Source organism: Octopus sinensis, linkage group LG7 (genome assembly GCF_006345805.1).
Source record: "Octopus sinensis linkage group LG7, ASM634580v1, whole genome shotgun sequence".
Taxonomy (NCBI): domain Eukaryota; kingdom Metazoa; phylum Mollusca; class Cephalopoda; order Octopoda; family Octopodidae; genus Octopus; species Octopus sinensis.
In genome coordinates, this window is record NC_043003.1 from 84,684,665 (window position 1) to 84,692,997 (window position 8,333).

Below are 8,333 nucleotides of genomic sequence, written 5' to 3' on the forward strand. Positions count from 1 at the left end.
GTGTGTGTGGTGTGTGTGGTGTGTGTGTGTGTGTGTGTGTGTGTGTGTGTGTGTGTGTGTGTGTGTGTGTGTGTGTAAAGCAAATTAAGCAACCATCGTCGTTGGATGATGTTACCAATAACCTTTTGCGTTCTTTTATATTTGTTTTTTATCTTTTATCTGTTACTTCTTTCGGTTACTGGACTGCAGCCATGCTGGAGCACCGATTAGAAGAGTTTAGTCGAACAAATCGGCGCCAGTACTTGTTTTCCACTAAATTACGGAGACGTAAACAAACCAACACCAGTTGTAAAGTTGTGATGGGGGACAAACACAGATACAAAGAAACACACGCGTATATCTGTGTGCGTGCGTGTGTGTGTGCGCGCGCGCGCGTGTCTCCACTGCCACCCACTGCTTGACAACCGCAGTCGGTGTGTTTTCATCCCCGTAACTTAGCGGTTCGCCAAGAGACACAACCAGAATAAGTACCATGCTTTAAAAATTAAGTAAATATGCAAATGCTGCGATCGATTCATTCGACTAAACTCTTGACGTCGGTGCCCCAGCATGGCCGCAGTCCAATGCGTAAAGCAAGTAAGGGATATATATTATATTATATCTTTATATATAAAAGTAAGGTTGTATGTCTGTCTCCTACGATTTTGATTCTTAACTACTCCCACATTTTGCGGTGCAGTTTAATCAAAACCTGGTATCTTATAGTCGTGATTCATATCGAGCCCTTCTGGGTATTAGCGCGCGTCTACGATGAGTCTACGATTTTTTAAAAAAAATACCCTAATTTTTCTTCCATTTTTAATGCATTCTTTTGCTATTTTTTGGCTATAACTCTCTAAAAGTGCTTATATAGTTATTTCCCTTACAAATCCGAGCAACGCCGGGCGATACTGCTAGTTATATTATATTATATTATGTAATCAAAGCGCAGTTTACGTTTAAAATACTTCACTCATAGGTTATTCGCCAGCCTGCGGTTATGCGACAAACACTTACTTAAAATGCTATGATAGAAAGACGAACCACATAGCTAGCTGTTAAGCAAATAGCTTAATCACTCAGCTACGCTTGCGCCCGTTACATGTATAAACACAGCTGTCTGTCTGTATGTGTGTTCGCTTGTGTGGTTATGTTAATGTGCGTTTCTGTCTCTATGCTTGAAATTTGGGAAGTTTATCATTCATAGCATTTTATCCATTTTATTTATTATCAGTTTGTAAAAATATGAAAAAAAGTTGAAAATAAAAAAAAAATTATCCACGCAGGACATTTGAAAAATAACAAAAAGTAAAAATAGTGTAAATATAAATCAATTTCTTTCATTCAACTTACATTGACCTTCTCACTAAAGGTCAGTGGGTCAAATCGAAAGGTTACTAAAATCAGATAATATTAATTATTATTTCTACAAGCATATTCTGCTCTCTTGCAGAATTGCCTTAGTTTTTACCATTTGGTTTTAGTGAACCTCTTATTTCGGCCAACTATGTATCTTAGAGCGCGTTTGGGCGAATGTTGTTAAGAAATTATCCCCACAACTGCGTAGCTTCTGTTTCAATTCCACTGCAATTCAACCCCACTTTAAGCAAGTAACTTCTGTTATATCTTCAGTTGAGTATAAGTTTGTAGAGCCGTAGAAACACGTCGAACGGACTGTTCTTGTTTTCGGAGTGATAGACTTATAGTATGTAGATGACTACAATGTATCCTCAAATATAACGGGACTCCAACACCTTGTTCCTAAAAATTGGTATTATAATTGTTCTTCTTCTCATATTATTTATATATTTATATTTATTTTTACACTAGAGCATCACTGTTTCGCAGTATCGGCCCTAATTCTTTCTATTAAATTTCTCGCGTAATACACGAGTGAATACGACAATCTGTCACGTTGAACACAACCTCATACGCAGTAGAACTTCCCACCATTCTCTATATATTGCTGTGCAACGATTTAGAACACTACATCAATCTCTTAGAGACACGGCTCTGCAGTCACAAACGTAAAGTAGCGCCTACTAAGTATGTTATCTTCCTTCTTACCAACAACAGTAGGGAACATCAAATTTTACTTTCCCACAACGCACAGAACAGATGCAGTAGAGAAAGACTAACGTTATACAAGCGTATATTTGCTTAACAAAAATAAAAAGAATGCATAGGCTCCATCATGGGCTATGCAAATCCTACCTTGTCCCAAAATTCCTCCACAACAAAACACTGTATCCTACCATACAGTACTCAATACATCATAATAATAGCTTAAAGCAGATCGCGTTCACAGACCACCTGTACAACGAAACAAAACTTTTACAGGTGAATCACCGCCTGGCCATACATGGGACACAATTTATTGCTGCACCTTTCTTCTATCCACAGAATTACTTCATTACATGAAAACTAAACTACTCCTAAAAATCCAGAAACTATTGCTTTTCTGGTCATTACTACAGCAGCATTCTAAAAATACTATTCCTCTCATTCAGTCCAGACAAACAGACAAAAAAGAAAAACACATACATACACAAAATCATTTGTAATATAAATGACCTCATTGGCTTCAAAAACAGTGCTGGAATACACACCACCAACTATAAATACAGTGAAATAGCAACTGTCGCTCTTTGACAAGTCCACCTTGTTCATCTCCAGTGTGGTACAGTGGCTCAGCTAGAGTGTGTGCCTCCAGGAGCAGCCCTTATGTTTACTGTCCCGTTTGCCAGTTAATACAGCCTATATAGGCTTATACAACAGACCTAAAAACAGACCTAAAAGTGCTGCCCTCATAAAAGCCTTGCTCGAGGACTGCCCCTCTTTAGCTACACTAGTGGTATTGTCACCACCAGAATTTGCGAGAGTACAGGACTGGATATCGGAGAGGAGGCAATATGTCGTGACTGTAAGACTGTATATCAGTGTGCACAACCATCCTCATCAACGCAGTGCTATCTCTCTTGTCTGACACTTAACTGGATAGCTTTTTTGCACATCGGTGTTACCCAGAATTTCGGCCTCACGAATGCCGCTGCAGATCCACTATGGATACTTTCGGTCTCCATCCATTGTCATGCCATCATGGTACTGTTTGCCTTCCACGCGAAGCAGACCTCAATGAGATCATAAAGTATGGCTTGAGCGCTACAGGCTTCCCTTCCCAGCTCCAATCAGTGGGGTTGGATCGAGGTGACGGTAAAAGGCCAGATGGCATGACAGTTTTCCGGTCCCGTAGTGATAGGCCTTTTATCTGGGATGCCACACGTTGCGACACCTACAGCGACAGCGAGGTATGTACGGCTACCAGTGCAGGATTCGCTGCTCGTCAGGTCGAAGAGGGAAAATTGTCAAATTATAGGCCGCTCTCTCACAGGTTTGTTGTCGAGCCTGTAGCAATGGAGACATCCAGCGCTTCTAGCTTCCCGGACTCCATCCCTGCTCATTGCTATCGAAGCAGAGATGGCTAAACTGCAGATATACAAACATACATGCAAAAATACCCTGTTGATGCTGAAATTCTAATGAAGGTGCCTTGGATCTAGGTTAAAAACCGGCTCTTTCTCTGTTGGCAAGAAATCTTGAAATAAAACTGTATGATGACATACATACATACATACATACATACATATATACATACATACATACATACATACATACATACACACACACACACATACATACATACATACATACATACATACATACATACATACATACATACATACATACATACATACATACATAGTAAAAAGTACTTTGTATGATGAGTAAATAGTAAAAGGTAGAAGAGAAAAAAGAGAACGAAGGTGAAAAGATAGGGGACAGAGGTGTGCGTGTGTGTGTGTGTCTGTGTCTATGTGTAGATAAACAGAAAGAGAGAGAGAGAGAGATAGGTAGATAGATAGATAGATAGATAGTAGATAGATAGATGATAGATAGATAGATAGATAGGTAGGTAGGTAGTAGGTAGGTAGGTAGGTAGTAGGTAGGTAGAAGATAGATAGATAGATAGATAGATAGAAGATAGATAGATAATAGATAGAAGAGAGAGAGAGAGATAGATAGATAATAAATAGATAGATAGATAGATAGATAGATAGATAGATAGATAGATAGATAGAAGAGATAGATAGATAGATAGATAGATAGAGAGATAGATAGAGAGATAGAGAGATAGATTGATAGTTGGAAATACACTGAGAGGGCGGCAGATGGAAGAATCACCTTATTTTAATAGTCTTTGACGTTGTACTGAATAACCTAACAGTTCCAAAGAGAAGAAATAAAACACACTAAGCTGTGGAAGTTTGGAGGAGTGATGGAGGGTGTTGGCTTTATTTATTACTGATATTTTATTTCTTGCTGTTTTTATTGTCAATAATAGTGTTGTTGTTATTGCTGTTTTAATAGTAGTGGTGATGGTGGTGATGGTTGTAGTGGTGGTGATGGAGATGATTTAATGAAAAACTAATTTCCTTTCATGCCGAGAACTGAACGAGGTCGTTGTTTGTGGTTGTAGTGCGTATTTGATGGGGTTAAAACGACAGATATTTCACCTTTGTGAATAAGAAATGGAAGACAGATACTCTCTTACTCTTTACTCTTTTACTTGTTTCAGTCATTTGACTGCGGCCATGCTGTAGCATCGCCTTTAGTCTAGGAAATCGACCCCAGGACTTATTCTTTGTACGCCTAGTACTTATTCTATCGGTCTCTTTTGCCGAACCGCTAAGATAAGGGGACGTAAACACACCAGCATCGGTTGTCAAGCGATGTTGGGTACATATAATATATGAGACGAGCTTCTTTCAGTTTCCGTCTACCAAATCCACTCACAAGGCTTTAATCGGCCCGAGGCTATAGTAGAAGACACTTGCATATAAATGAGTGGGTTTAGTAGACGGAAACTGAAAAAAGCCCGTCGTATATGTATATATATATATATGTATGTGTGTTTGTATGTGTTTGTGTGTCTGTGTTTGTCCCCCCAACATCGCCTGACAACCGATGCTGGTGTATTTACGTTCCCGTAATTTAGCGGTTCGGCAAAATAGACCGATAGAATAAGTACTAGGCTTACAAAGAATAAGTCTTGGTGTCGATTTGCTCGACTAAAGGCGGTGCTCCAGCATGGCCACTGTCAAACGACTGGAACAAGTAAAAGTAAATTATTTGGCTATTTTCTGTTTGGCTACTAATTTTAATCTTTTTAATTCCTGCTCGAATTGATTTCATTTTCGATGTAATGATATCGCTTTATATGCTAATCACTGCTTTGAAATTCATTTTCCCAATAAATCAATAAATAGTTATTTGCTTTTAAAGTTTGAATATTTTAAGTAATAATGTCTTCATTGCTACAGGCTCGACAACAAACCTGTGAGAGAGCGGCCTATAATTTGACAATTTGCCCTCTTCGACCTGACGAACAGATACATTCATGCCTATTTCCATAGTCACAAGCCAATCATGAGAACTCTTTCGTCTGCGAGAAAGCACGTGTTGACAAATATATTCCACTCATTGACGTGGTCGTCAGATATGTTAAAAATAACAACCAAATAGGCCTTAAATCAAGCACTCCCTTATTTTTTCTTTGCATAATCGCATGAATTACCGTGTGTTAGCAAAATTTTCTGAAAATTCCAAAAGAATAAAAAAAAGTTACGAGGGGTTATATGGCGTACATAAAGAAGAATTTCATTTGTTTACAGTTCTCAACACGTGCTGTCACGCACAAAATGACAGCTTGCAAACACTGCTTTCTAACCGGATGAAAACTGTAAAGCTTTAAACCACCATAACCTGTTTAAAAATTTTTTGGTGGGGGAAGTGAGATATCTCCTGAGATTCAGCTTGGAAAACTACATTAATATACCAAATTTTTAAACTTTGAATAAACTTTGAATTTTGGAACATTGGCAACCAAACTGAAAAATCCAGTTGTTTATATTTCTGCAATATACAAGATATTATTTTTTTTATATATATACAATTCCTAACATTTAATTTTAAAAATATAGAAGGATTTTTTTGATTACATCGAATGGACCAGTAAAGACCAGTAAAGTAAAATAGGAATTCAAAGGAGCCATGAGCAAAAAATAGTTGAAAAACACTGATGTAACAGGTTAAGCAATTACCTTGGATTTCTTTGTCGGCTGGAATTTTTAGTGTTCTTTCTCCCAAACTATTCCTCTTAAATTTGTTCCTTCTGCAGTCTCTGTGTGTGTGTGTGTGTGTGTGTGTGTGTGTGTGTTTGCCTCTGTGTGTGTGTGTGTGTGTGTGTGTGTGTGTGTGTTGTGTGTGTGTGTGCGTGTGTATGTGTGTGTGTGTGTGTGTGTGTGTGTTTTATAACTTTGGTGGGTATCTCAATTAGATTTGAATTGCCCTCTTTTGCATGAGGTGAAATATATATAAATACACAACGGTATTTATTAGAAGAGTGATTATGGAACAAAAAAAGGATGTTCTTAAGTCCATAAACGCTTCTAGATGGTTTGGCTCACCTTCTGAATGAACTGTGGAGGACAATGATATTTTTATTACTCTATATTTTGCTGCAGACAGCAAGGATCGTTGAGAATGTGTTATAAATGACAAATTATTGTCAATGGATCTAAAATTGACTAACATTATCTAACATTCATGAACAGAGGTCTTGTTCTTCGGTTTTATCACACCACCATTCTCCTTTATCTTTGTCTGTCATTCTCTCCCCAATCTTACATTTCAATCTTTCTATTTACCACATACACTCTCTCACTTTTCTCCCTCCCTCCCTTTCTCTTCCTTCCTCTCTATTTGGTCTCTCTTTGTTTCCTCATCTCTCTCCCTTTCTCCCTCACGTTCCTCTCACTCTCTCTCTCTCTCTCTCTCTCAATCATTCACACACACACATCCACACACTCTGCCAACTCCTTTCATCTTGGTTAATATATTACATCGCTCGCTATGATCGAGTATTCGGTTGCTTATAAATTTGTTTCTGTGCTTTTCTTAGTTTAAGTTTGATATAACTGTTCTACTCTGGGATCGTCCAAATCTTGAAATATATTCATATGTATATATGTATATATATATATATATTAATATCTATAATATATATATATATATATATTATATATAATATATATATATATATATATATATATTATATATATGGTAACTAATTGTACTTTTTGTACATGTATTTTTATTTTTGCAGTTTTATTGTTTGTCTATGCCAGAAAAAAGGCTTTTTCGTTCGTCCTCTTGTGTTTGTTTTTGTACATGTATTTTAATTTTGCAGTCTTATTGTTACGTCTTGTTTGTGTTCGTACTCATTGTGCCCCGCTGCTTGAAATTTTATTTAATTCTCTCGCAGGAAGGCCTATTGATTAGTGTTCTGTTATGCCTTCGAACATGCCTGACTCCTCTAGCGACAGCTGATGACGGGGGTTTTGTCCTTGTGTAACCTGTCCTGTATTTGGTTTTCGTTTTTCCGTTTCTTGTTTTTTGTTTTTTGTCTTTTTCTGTTTCTACGTCTTATTGTGATGTCCCGTACTTCCGTATAATTTATTTATATATGCTGTATATATCTGTAGATGTAGGTACGTACATATATTTTGTATGTATGCATATATTTTTATTTATCTCCTTATTGTCTGACAGCGCCCCGCATCAGGTTCGTTCCGATTCGTCGTTTCGATCCACTTCTTGGTCCCCCTTTTTTATATTAATATTATTATATGAAGATGCGGTACTCTCTCCCTTTGCTTTAACCTCTTCAATCTTTCTCCCTCCCCCTCCTCCTCTCTCTTCGCCGCGTGTCCCCCTCCTCCTTCCCTCCTCCTTCCCTCTTCCTTGCCTATAAACAAATTCCTTTACACGTGTTACCACTATTGAAAAGACTGCCTCCACGCGCTGCTACTACACTTTCGGTCCTTGCCACAAAAGGCTTCTTCGTCGTCCCCTTGTTGTGGGTTAATTTCCTGTATAGTATTCTTGTTATTTTCTCGTTTTGTAACTAATTGTACTTTTTGTACATGTATTTTTATTTTTGCAGTTTTAATTGTTTGTCTATGCCAGAAAAAAGGCTTTTTCGTTCGTCCTCTTGTGTTTGGTTTTTGTACATGTATTTTAATTTTGCAGTCTTATTGTTACGTCTTGTTTGTGTTCGTACTCATTGTGCCCCGCTGCTTGAAATTTTATTTTATTTAATTCTCTCGCAGGAAGGCCTATTGGATTAGTGTTCTGTTATGCCTTCGAAACATGCCTGACTCCTCTAGCGACAGCTGATGACGGGGGTTTTGTCCTTGTGTAACCTGTCCTGTATTTGGTTTTCGTTTCCGTTT